Below are 12,556 nucleotides of genomic sequence, written 5' to 3' on the forward strand. Positions count from 1 at the left end.
TGCGTGTACAACGTAGGCAACGTAGTTGTTTTCGCGTCGGATTGAGATCATCATCATCATCAGGCTGGTTACGCCCACTGCAGAGCAAAGGCCTCTCCCACACTTCTCCAACTGCCCCGGTCGTGTACTAATTGTGGCCACGTTGTCCCTGCAAACTTCTTAATCTTATCCGCCCACCTAACTTTCTAACCTAACACCTAACCGCCCCCTGCTACACTTCCCTTGGAGTCCAGGCCGTTACCCTTAATGTCCATCGGTTATCTTCCCTCCTCATTACATGTCCTGCCCACGCTCCCCCCCCCCCATTTCTTTTTCTTGATTTCAACTAAGATGTCTTTAACTGGCGTTTGTTCCCTCACCGAATGTGCTCTTTTCTTATACCTAAATGTTACACCCATCATTCTTCTTTCCATAGCTCGTTGTGCCGTCCTCAATTTAAGTAGAACCCTTTTCGAAAGCCTCCAGGTTTCTGCCCCTTACGTGAGTACTGGTAAGACACAGCTGTTATACACTTTTCTCTTGAGGGATAACGGCAACCTGCTGTTCATGATCTGAGAATGCTTGCCAAACGCAGCCCAGCCCATTCTTATTCTTCTGATTATTTCAGTCTCATGATTCGGATCCGCGGTCACTACCTGCCATAAGTAGATGTATTCCCTTGCCCCTTCCAGTGCCTCGCTACCTATCGTAAACTGCTGTTCTCTTCCGAGACAGTTAAACATTACTTTAGTTTTCTGCAGATTAATTTTTAGACCCACCCTTCGGCTTTGCCTCTCCAGGTCAGTGAGCATGCATTGCAGTTGCTCCCCTGAGAGAGAGAGATATGCAAATGAGAGAAAGGCAGGGGGGTTAACCAGAGTTAGCACCTCCGGTTTGCTACCTGCACTAGGGGAAGGGAAAGGTGAAGGAAAGACGGAAAGAAGAGCGTGACAAAAATAAAAGCGTGAGAAAAAAATATGAAGAGGGATGGAACGGGGTCATTATAGTCTTTCTAATAGGCCACTGTCACGTAAAAAGGTCAACAAAGCCTTGACCGACTTTCGCTGCGACGAGAGTTCATGTCGGCATTCCAAAACTGACTGTTCTGAAAGTGGCCTGTCGTCAAGGCGTGCCTACGCGGTCGCTAGTGACAGCCGGTGCGCGCTGTATTGAGGACACTGGCAAAGCACGTGTTCGATAGTCTCCTCGCCGCCACAGTGACCGCAAGCCGCGCTGTCGTCCATACCGACTCGGAAGGCGAAATATCTTGTGTAGGCGACACCAAGCCACAGTCGGCAAAGTACTGCTGTTTCGAGTCGAGACAGTCCAGATGGGGGTCGAAGTCGAAGGGATGGGTCCAGTCGGTGTAGACGTGTATGCTTCAAGCTTGATGTGTGCCATAAAGTTTTGATGGCTTCATTTGCAAGAACACGAATTTTCATTGCAGCGTCTGTTCTCGAGAATGGAATGGAGTCTTGCAAGCCTTCCTCATGTGCAGATCGTGCTGCTGCGTCGGCATGTTCATTGCCCATTATGCCACAGTGGCTTGGAATCCACTGTAACGTGATGTCGTGTCCTTGCTCGACGAGGTGGTGAAGCAGCAGTCTGAGTTCTAGAACTAGTTGTTCGTGGGGTCCTCGGCGCAAGACAGAAACCAAACAATGAAGAGCAGAGTCACTGAACATGCTCCATTTTTTGGGTAGTTCTTCAGAAATTACGCGAAGTGCACAACGAAAAGCAGCAAGCTCCGCGGCAGTCGATGTAATCTGGTGAGAGAGTCGAATTTTTATGGTGGAGGGTTTTGTGGGAAAGATCACCGATCCTGCAGACCCATTCACCGTGGTTGAAGCGTCAGTATATAGATGATGATGCTTGTTGTACGTCTCGTACAGCAAGAGCAGTGAAAGCTGCTTGAGTGCTGGAGACGAGAGTTGGGCTTTTGTTCGTATTCCTGGTACCAGTAGTCAAACCTTTGCTTGAGCGAAGCACCATGGTGGAAACGGAACTTTCGCTGGAGCTGTATAACCTGATGGGAGGTTAGCACGATAGGGCAGGACTGTTTCACAAAAGGAAGCACGTGGTCGTTCCTGTGGCAGTGGGGCTAGATGATGGGCAGGGGCTCGAGTAAGGTGTCTTACGTGTGCTCTTCCATGACTATATGGGTCTTGGCTGGGAAATCGTGTGCAATGGCAATTGTTTCAACCGTTGATGAGCAACGCGGCAATCCAAGACACACTCTAAGTGCCTGGGCCTGGACGCTTTCGAGTGTACGGATATTACTTCTGCAGGTGTTGGTCAGCACAGGCAAGCTGTATCGCAAATACCCAAGAAAGAGCGTCCTGTACAGTTGCATTATTGCATGTACTGAAGTACCCCAGACTTTTCCTCCAAGAAACTTAAACACATTAGGAATATCCATCAGGCGCTTCTTTAGGTTGGCCACATGAGGACTCCAGCAGAGGTCACGATCAATGATTACGCCTAAGAATCGATGCGTCCTGACATAAGGTATGCTTTGACCGTCGATAGAGACAGCGTATGATCTCATTGGCTTTCGGCTAAACGCGACCAATGCGCATTTTTCTGGTGAGACCTTGAGGCCTTGTTCATTTAAGTACGCCGATGTTGACGTGGCTGTGTTTGATGCCTGGCGCGTACTTGCGGCCGTGTCACACCAGATGCCCAGACGCAGATGTCGTCGGCATACATTGATATTTTAACTGTGTTCGGAAGTCGTTCCACGAGACCAATGAGTACAAGGTTGAAATGCGTGGAACTCATGACACCGCCTTGTGGAACTTCATGGTGCGTATAATATTGCGAGGTTGGGTCAGCTTCAGTGTTAAGAAATAGAGACCGCCTATGTAAATAACTTCGTGTCCAAAGATATAATGGACCGCCTAGGCCCACCGATTCCAATGCTTCAAGTTTGGCGTCATGAAGAACGTTGTCGTAGGCTCCCTTTATGTCTAAGAACATTGCGACAGATAACCTCTTACACGTCTTTTGGTGTTGAACATAGGTTACCAGATCGATAACGTTGTCGATAGAACATCGGTGACGTCGAAAACCAGCCATGGAGTCCGGGTAGATTTTGTATGTTCAAGGTACCACTCAAGTCTGGCGAGGATCCATTCGCTCCATTACCTTCCCAACGTAACTTGCCAGCGCAATTGGTCGGTATGAAGTAATCTCTAAGGGGGACTTGCCAGGCTTAAGAAGCGGTACCAGGCGGCTGATCTTCCAATTTGAGGAACTTTGCCCTCCTGCCAGGACTCGTTATAGATATTAAGGAGCGCACTTCGTGCCCGTTCACCAAGGTGACATAGCATACGGTAAGATTTGCCATCCGGACCAGGCGACGACAACCGATTACATAGGGCGAGCGCCGCGTCAAGCTCATGCGTCGTGAAAGGTAGATCCATGCGTGAATCTCGTGAATCTGGAATGCACTTCAATGTAAGCGAACCTGTGCGAGTTGGCTGGCCCGCAATCATAGCACAGAAGTCTTCCGCCACATTAATGTCTTGTCGGCGCTGGAATAGTGCTAGGGCCTTAAACGGGAATCGCTGTTCCGGAACAGAACGTAGACCTCGCACAGTTCTCCATATTTGAGATAGCGGTTTGCGGGGATCTAGCGACGCACAAAATTTCGACCACCGCTGAGCCTCTAGTTTATCCATGCGGCGTTGTATCTTTTTTGCATTCGCCGGGCTGTTCTTGGATCCTGAATTGACTTAGTGCGTCGATATCTTCTTTCAGCACGACGGCGAATCGCACGAAGCCGCTCCAACTCCAGGTCGAATTCAGAATACCTTGGAGAACACGTGAGTGTGCGCGTGGCTGTCTGTGCCGTTTTCTTGATAGGTTGTTGAAGTCCACAAGAGAGGCCTTTGTGACAAGCGTCCTCAATCTGGAATTTAAAGACACTCCAATCTATTCTTCGTATCGCGGTGGACGTGTACGTGTTAGACATTCCCTTGACTTTGAGGAAAGTGGGGATGTGGTCACTTCCGTGCGTTGCAATGTCCCAAACCACTTAACATGTGTGGCGAGGCAGTGGGAGACGAAAGTCAAATCGAGGCAGCTGCTGTACGTTTTTCCCCGCAGAAACGTAGGACTAGCATCATTCAGCAGGTAGAGACCATTGTTGGAAACTAACGAAGCTAGTCGTCGTCCCGTCGCGTTAACCTCTGAGCTTCCCCGAATGGTATGGCGTGCATTGAAGTCCCCGATGATAATCCATGGACCAGGGGACCTGGTCCATGGATTATCATAGATTATCATGGTCCCCTGAGTTACTAAGCAAGGCAATATCATCAGCGAATCGCAAGTTACTAAGGTATTCCCCATTAACTCTTATCCCCAATTCTTCCCGATCCAGGTCTCTGAATACCTCCTGTAAACACGCTGTGAATAGCATTAGAGAGATGGTATCTCCCTGCCTGACGCCTTTTTTTTTTGATATCATGTGTTTATTTGTTACGTAAATTCGCAGGGAAGCCACCTAGTGCTTGAATGATACATACAATGCAGCGAACACGAGGCTTCAGCGATTTAACTTGTGCAAATAGCACTTAAAAGAAAAATTAACTGAGAGAATAAAATTTTCTGTCTTCTGTTTTCTTTTTCACATCCCTCTCACTAATGTTGAAAAATTTTGCAGCATCAGCGTAGACTTAAGAATAACGAACACTTGAAAGTCTAAATTTAATGATTGTACTAATTGTGCGATAAACTATGGCAGGATATTCTATTACCTTGAACAAATAATGAAAAATAGTGGAAACCAGGAGCGAGTTGCACTATGCCTTAGCACACACAAAAAAATTGTGAGTGAACTTTGCAGAATTTATTCGCTACCACTTTATTTAAAGGGCCCCTCACCAGGTCTGGCCATTTTGAGCTGACAAGCGCAGAGCATACAATGCGCGCAAACAATCGTGCTTGCAAAGTATTACATCGCTACGCGCCGCGGAAAGATCTGAAATTTCAAACCGAACTCCGTTTTCCCTTCTCCTCGCGGCCGCCGCGCTCCAAGCTGGACGGTGACGTACTCGCGTCCCTACGCCTACGTACTCGAGTCCGCGGTGTGACGTCGCTCGTGGTGACACGTGACTTCGAGAATTATTAAAGGCACCATCTGTTATTTGTGTGATCTGTTGCTTGAATTGACGAATTGAAGTTTAGAGAAATAATAATACACACTCGCGGAATGTCTGTGCGTTTTTTTTTTGTTTTAACTTCGCACCGAAACAGGAGAGATGTACTTCTGCTTCGTCTGCTTGTTCCCACGGTCTTGCAATAACGTGCGCAGGCACCAGAACTATGCCGCTTTCTACCGTGTTCTAGCGCGTGATCATGCTGTGCGATCCGCTTGTTCTGCCTCAGTATTCGTGTAGCATTGAATTATACCGCTAGTCATGTCCTTGTGCACAGCACGCAAAATCGTGCGCTGCGCGATCGAGACAACTAAAGCCCCTAAATGAGACAACAAGTCGCGCGCAACGCTGTCAGCATAAGTGCGTAACGCTGAAAAAAAAAAAATACCGACGAGAAAAAGTGAAGGCGTGCCTGTGACGTATGCGTCACGCGATCCTCGAGGTTCGGTATGGAAGAACGCAGGGAAGGAATTTCGCTCGCGTAGGCTAGACTGGAGAGAGCGTCTTGCTTGGCAGTGGAGCCCGCCTGCTGAAATCATGGGTTTGCGGCACTGAAATATTTCCATCTCGGCTATTAATGAGCCGACTTGAAACATTTTTGCGGCAGAACGCTCCCTAGAGGACATGTAACAACTTGCAGCGTGTGACCAAAATTGGCTATGGGGCCTGGTGAGGGGCCCTTTAAGTACTCTAAGAACTTCAGAAAAATTTATTTAATTTGATTTCCATTAAAATGATCACGTTCAGGCAGTGCAAAGCGGCACATCAGTGACCACTGTCGGTAATCTACATATTTTTGCGCAGCAACAACATATTCCAGACGACTCTAACTATACGCACGTCTTCTGGTCTTGAAAAATGTAACGAGCTGTACCCCAAACTACTCTCATTGATTCCTCTTGTGGTTGCTTTACGAAGGCTAGCTTGGATACCGGAAGAGAGTCTAGCGACTTTTTCGCAGCAAGTCTCGCACCAATAAGATAGTTTATAATCTGTTTGTGGCGATTGCAATGCAAATATCTTTCTATCTCTTCGTCATTTTGATTCGACTCTAGGATGTGTAGGAACTTTTGAAGTTTGCCTTTCGCCGCCACTCCCAACCACTCCACTGCACTTCCCCATGTTGATAGGCGGGGCCGCTGTCAAACTCACAGCGCTATCTCCATCGAACGTCGGGTCGTCCGTGTATCACGCCTGAACACGATCACGTCAGCAATTCGAGGTCTTAATAACCTGGCAACATTGTTGACCATAGTTTTTTAGTGTCGAGAAGACGAAAGAATTCCAGCAGAATCCATCTTAAGATCGAAGTTGATGCGATTAGCATTGACGCAATGTAGCGACCACGTAGCAACGCACCCAAGGCACCTTCATTTACAATCCGTAGTGGTCCTCCGGAAACTTAAGTGCTTCGGTTGTATGCGACATTCGCCGTCTCCGTGATTGGCCCGCTTTGTTATGACCAAGGTTATCTCAGGACGTTATAGGGCGAGGACCGTACGTCGACGGTGAATGCAGTTACGACGGTGAATGCAGTGACGAAGAAGGAATGGGGTCGATCGAATGACGAAGATATGAGGACGACGGCATGACGATGGGATATTTCTGAAGTTATGACAATAAATAACCGTGATGCAATTACAATGGTATGACGACAGTGGTGTAATCACGATTGATTGACGATAGCACAGTCATAACGGAATGAAATAGAAATGTTGATGGAACGACAAAGGCCGTATGACGACGGCGGCATGACAACGGGATGGCATTTTTTAAATTATGGCGACGGCGCGACAACACATGACGACGGTGGCCTGGCGACAATGGAATCAGAACAAGTGTACAACGGTGATGGCGTGACGACGACCGTATGACGAAAATGGCGGGACGACGACAGTATTACGAGAATCAGATGACGGCGATGGAACGACCAGGACGGTAACACGGCCACGGTATGACAACAAATGCATGACGATGACCGTATGTCGACGACGCAGTGACGACGACGGCATGGTAGCGGCGACATAATCGCGCTTAAATGGCGACAGCAGGATTACGATGGAATGACGCCGATGGAACTGCGTATGACGACGATGATATGGGACAATTTGATGGCGTTTCTGAAATGACGACGATGGTACGACGGCATTACGAAAACGACATGACTAAAACGGGATGATCGTGACTTTAGGACGATGATGGAACTACCATGACCCCGTGGATATATGCAGTGGCTCAAGTTAGTAGACAACAATTGGGTCACATGGCGTAAGATAGATAGATAGATAGATAGATAGATAGATAGATAGATAGATAGATAGATAGATAGATAGATAGATAGATAGATAGATAGATAGATAGATAGATAGATAGATAGATAAAAAGTGCCTGAAGTAGGCAAATAATGCTGATCGCATTAAAAGCGGGACGTACAGTAGACGCCGTTGATCACTGGTACCGCTTTCTACTTGACCGAAGAGCGCAGCTAATCTACACTGATATGTGCAGCTTATAGCCATTGTGTTCTGGTCTGCTTGCCTCGACTTTTCCGTAAACCGACAGACACCACTGATCTAACATTTGCATAGGGCTGCAGTTCTTATATAGTCTTGAGTTTTTTGAAGGTGAAATTAGCATGTCCGGGCCTAATCCGCGCCCAACACGAGCCCGAAGCTCCTAGGCCCGAGCTCGGACCGAGCCGGAGTCAACAATTGCTTGTCTGGGCTTGTTTAGTGATCTAAATTATAGGCACGTTAACACCGGTTGCTAATATAATGTTTCTCAGCTCGCGAACCGGTCATGTCCACTGTTCAAGCTAACGCTAGCAAAGCAAGCGGTACAGCTGATCGGGGCCGTTCAAGGCGTTCGTACAGCTCGATAATCGCCTCCGCCGGAAGCCGCCTCGTGCGGGAAGAAGCTTCCGCAAACAGAGCGTGTTACACACGGCAGCCTTCGCGAAGCCGCGGCTCTGCAGAGTGACTCTCGAGATCGTGGTCTCGATTAGAGTACGTTGGAGAGCCTCCACGCGTACTGCAACCGGCACGCTGTTGCTGTTGTTTCGGCGTTGTTCGCCGGCTCGAGCGGCCCTTGTCGGTAAAGCCATGCAGCGTAGTGAACGCTCGAACGGGTCCTCTCTCCGGCCTGGCTGCACACGACAGGCGGTTCTCTGCTGCTTTGTGTCAATCGCGTTCCGTAGGTAGATCAATCGTGCCAGTCAATCGAGCTGCTTAGCTGAACAACGCGTAACAGCGAAGAATTATTTTCCAGGGCTTATATAGCCGTATGTCGCTGAACGTAGCAAGGTTTACGAGGAGAGATATATTACATGTCTATCTTTCAAATAAATGTCTCGCAGTGAACGTGTGAAGTTGCAAAGGAAACACATCGGTTATGTGGGCGGCGCAACACATGGCAGCACCACCGAGATGCTGAGCCCGTCTATAAAGAGAGCCCCAGTGACGCCATCGAAATCGCCACGCTTGGAGCTGCCTATTGTATGATAGGTCATAAGAAGGACAGTAGACGCCGTGAGTGAAGCTACTGTTGTACGGAGGCTATAGGAAGTCACACGCACCCGAACCGTGGTCGGTATTTACAAAACATATCTTGTACGTAAGAACGTTCCCACGTTGACCAGCATAGCGATCATATAGCGAGACGACTTCCCTTGCGATGGTCGATCATGAACTTGCGTTATCATTCACTCGTTTGCTCGCACATTCACTTCAAATTCAAATTCAAATTCAAATTCAAATTTTATTTTGCCACCATGGTACAGATGATGGCGGGGACCCGTAGTAAAAGCTGCCGTTGGACAGCTTGACAAGGCCACGGGCCCCCACTTTGACAGCAATACAGTGGTTGTTTTTCTTTCCCTTTTTTTCCCCTTTTTTTTCCCTTTTTTTCACACACACGAAAAAGAAAAGAAAATACAGGAAATACAGATAACAAAGGAAAAAAAAAAAATACATATAGCAGAGTTGTTATCCGGTTACAGTAGTCAGCATAAAATCAACAGCATTGTCCTGGCTGGAAAGAAAACTTACAATGATGGTGAAAGAAAGAAGAATTGGGTAGACAAATCACAGAAAAAAAAAAAAAAAAAAAAAAGGTTAGGTGTAGTGTAAAAAATACTCGAACAGTTTGTGGCGTGTTGTGTTTTGGAGATCAATATCGTTTTGTGCGAGTTTGTTAAGAAGTCGTGGTAGTTTATTTTCTAATGTTTGATTACCATAGAAAGTTCTGTATGTTTTTACGTTCCATTGTGCTATGTTTCTTGTGCTGTACATTGCATCTCGTTTTTCTAAACCAGCTAATTTTGATAGAAAAGATATGTTCTTCAACACCTCGTTTTTCACACACTTGCTCAGACGATAGTCATAAAGTTTAGTAATTGGTAGTAAGTTATACTTTAAGAAAAGTGCGGCCGTATGGTAGGTATGCGGAACATTTTCAACAATTCTTAGAAATTTTTTCTGTAACAAGTGTAGTTTCTGAAGATTGCCTGCTGTTGTTGCTGTTTAGACTGCGTAAAGCTTGAACGAGCAGGGAAGTGAGCGCATGTGTACATTGCGCGCAATGCAACACGTCGTTTGCTGTCACAAACTAGCTGAGAGGCGCGGCCACCGGCGAAAAAGAAAGAAAAATCTCAGGACACTTAAGCACTTGTGAGTTGTGCTTGCGAAAGCATTAATGTCCAATTGAACGCCGCTGAGCGGTCCTTCGAGTTACGAACTTCTCGCGGGCAAGCGAGCACGCTTTGGTTTGGCCGAGGCGCAGTTCGAACGCAGGCGAGAGACAAGGAATGCAGGTTTCTGAGAGCGTTGGTGACGCAGGTGTTCCCTTTGTTCCGCCATGCTCCGTCGAGGCCCGAATCAGCCAGCGCGAGCCAGTGTCGCGCGCTCGTGCCGTGGCGTCGCAGTCAATGGGAAGTCCGTTTCACTGCTGCAGTTGCTACCGGCTTTTTCACTCAATGGGCTATTTGACGCTTTCGCATCAAACATAAAAAAAAAAAGGCGTTAAGATTATGCAGACCCAACACATGTTAGAATCCACGCAGTTCGGTCTAATTAAATACTGTACAACTAACGGCGGTGCGTACAATTTTGTGATTACTTTTGTCCTATTGCAGCGTGCAACCTTATGCAATGTTTTATGCTTATCCACTACAAAGATCATAACTTTAATATCGTGCAATTCTTGTGCTTATGCACTACACCACTCACAAGCTACGCCGAAGTGAGAACGTCCGAGTCAGACGGATGCGCAGTGTTGAGAGAAGCAGAACAATGAAGAGGTCTCGAGGTACTTTGGGGTTCTCAGACTTCACGTACAGCTCGTGAGAAAGCTCGATGCGCACTGCACTGCGAATTGGCCTCGAGCTCCATAACTGGAAAAGCTGGCGCCACCGTCGGCATGACGTGCTAGGAGGGATCACGTGGACATAGCGGCCGCGTCGGCTGCTATGTCGAAGCGAGCTGAAAACGAGTTTAAATTCCCTCGTACGCTGCGGTCCTCATTTAGTGGCGAAATTTTCCCACTTCGAGTGTCTCCGTTACAACGCTTCAAAGCACTACAATAGGTAGTGGCTGCCTTTGAAGGCGCGCAACATATATGGTAGGCTACTGCTCGGTTCCGCAGGGCCGGACGCACGTAACGGAGGCCGGTGTCAGCCTTATTCACACGTAGCCGCAGGACAAGAAGCTGCGTGAAGCTTTGCTCGCGAAACATAAAACCGGCAAACAGTCATCGGCTACAACTCGGGTATGCAGGAAGCACAGACGCGAGGAAGATTTCTGCTACGGCGCCCGGTCTGCGATGTTCTGAAAATGCGCACTGAGACGCTCGCCCGAGTCCGCTGCCCGACTGATGTCATGACGGTTTGGTCTATGAACTTGTCGATGCTATAGATACTCGCAAGTTCAGTGGAGTGGAAAGGCAGCGGTAAGAAGCACATTTAGAAAAAGCATGGCATTATGGTCATGTTTGTGTTATGAATTAATGCACTGGATTACAAAAAAGGAGCAGCGGGAAATTGCACGCTGAGAACACCGATAAACATACAGTGCGACGCAAGTCGAAAAATAATATTGAAAGGTCAAAGAATTTAGAAGAAAAAAAAGATTGAATCGTCGCGACGGGACATCACAGGCGTCGAAGTCTCTACAATGAAATTATTTTTGAACAGCTCTAATAGCGCCGACGCAACAATGGTTGCTTGTATACTGTCAAATGCTCATATTCTGCGGCCTAAAGCTCATGGCACGGTGCGAAAACGCGCGCGCGGAGAAAGCGAAACAGTGCGCGGACAAGCATGCAGACGCGCAGTCGGTCGCTGCGAATCTGCGCGATCGCTGCATTGAGGCTTCGTTCTATTACGCTCCATTTAGTTATACAAACACTATAAGAATATATTTCACATAGTTTGCTCTCAGCGTTTACCTACCTTTTACGCAAGAAGCCGGTTCGGGAGACTCCATCGCGGCGACCGCGCGCAGTGGCGTTCACTGTACGTATTCGGTAAGGAGATAGCGTCTGTAAACGATTGAGTGCTTTCAGTTTGCCCAAGATTATTGTTTAGACAGTAAGAAACTTCTCTCGTTTCGAAAGTACTTATAGAAATGTCCGGGAGAGCTCGCGCGTGGTGTTTTCAGTGAGCGCTGACAGCAAAACCTATGAGGAGCGCGCCGCATGATCCCTCATACTACGCCAGCGAGGCGCTTCCGATAGATGGCGACTCCGTAACTCCTCGCCGCCAATATTACTTGCATGGCAAACCACATTTTGAACGAAAAGAAATACTTGTCACGATAGCGACGCGCTTTAATGACAGTGACACCCATTTATAGTGAAGTTCAGAATCAGGAGCGGGCCTGATGGCGTCAGATTTCCTCAGTGTAATGGAATGGACGGATGGACGGACGGACAAGGCAAACAGTTTCGATCGCCTAACTGCAGTGAAAAAGATCGACATCTTGCTGTGTAGTCCTTAGCGGGTCTCATTTATCGTCTGTACTGGACATCATGCAATGATCTCATGCAGTAGGGTGTAAAGGCAACACAAAGGCATGTTCTACCGACATCTTCTGCAGTACAGACTAAATATGACAAAATCAATATAGCCGTAGACGTTTTCACTATATAACTTTACCGTGGGACAACAAAGTACGTCAGTAACGACACTAAAAATACAAAACGAAATACTTAACGCAAGTGTGAAGCTGGCAATATCAGCAAGGGAAAAGGTTTCCTTCACTCGTTAATTCAAGTTGCATGCCTGAGATTACGTTCTCAGGTATTGCTTTCTGGTCTCCGGCATCTCTCGCACATTCCCCGTGTGCCACCCTGCAGCCTCCGCAGCAATGCACGGATCTAGTGCGAGACCGACTGGCTTGTCGCACCCCCCGGCGCGTGGC

At 47.7% G+C, this 12,556-nt stretch overlaps 1 protein-coding gene and 1 long non-coding RNA gene across 2 annotated transcripts in view; one reads left to right on the forward strand and one right to left on the reverse strand.

The window, feature by feature from the left end:
- LOC142559769 (uncharacterized) overlaps positions 1–10,464 on the reverse strand; it is a 448,941-nt gene extending 438,477 nt beyond the window's left edge. The window contains exon 1 of the mRNA XM_075671401.1: positions 10,367–10,464. The gene's annotated coding sequence lies outside the window, so the exon portion shown is untranslated. The remainder of the gene's footprint in view (positions 1–10,366) is intronic.
- Positions 1–12,556, forward strand: part of LOC142559778 (uncharacterized) — a 139,332-nt gene that overhangs the window by 83,835 nt on the left and 42,941 nt on the right. The gene's annotated exons all lie outside the window — the stretch shown is intronic.

Source organism: Dermacentor variabilis, chromosome 10 (assembly GCF_050947875.1).
Source record: "Dermacentor variabilis isolate Ectoservices chromosome 10, ASM5094787v1, whole genome shotgun sequence".
NCBI classification, from domain to species: domain Eukaryota; kingdom Metazoa; phylum Arthropoda; class Arachnida; order Ixodida; family Ixodidae; genus Dermacentor; species Dermacentor variabilis.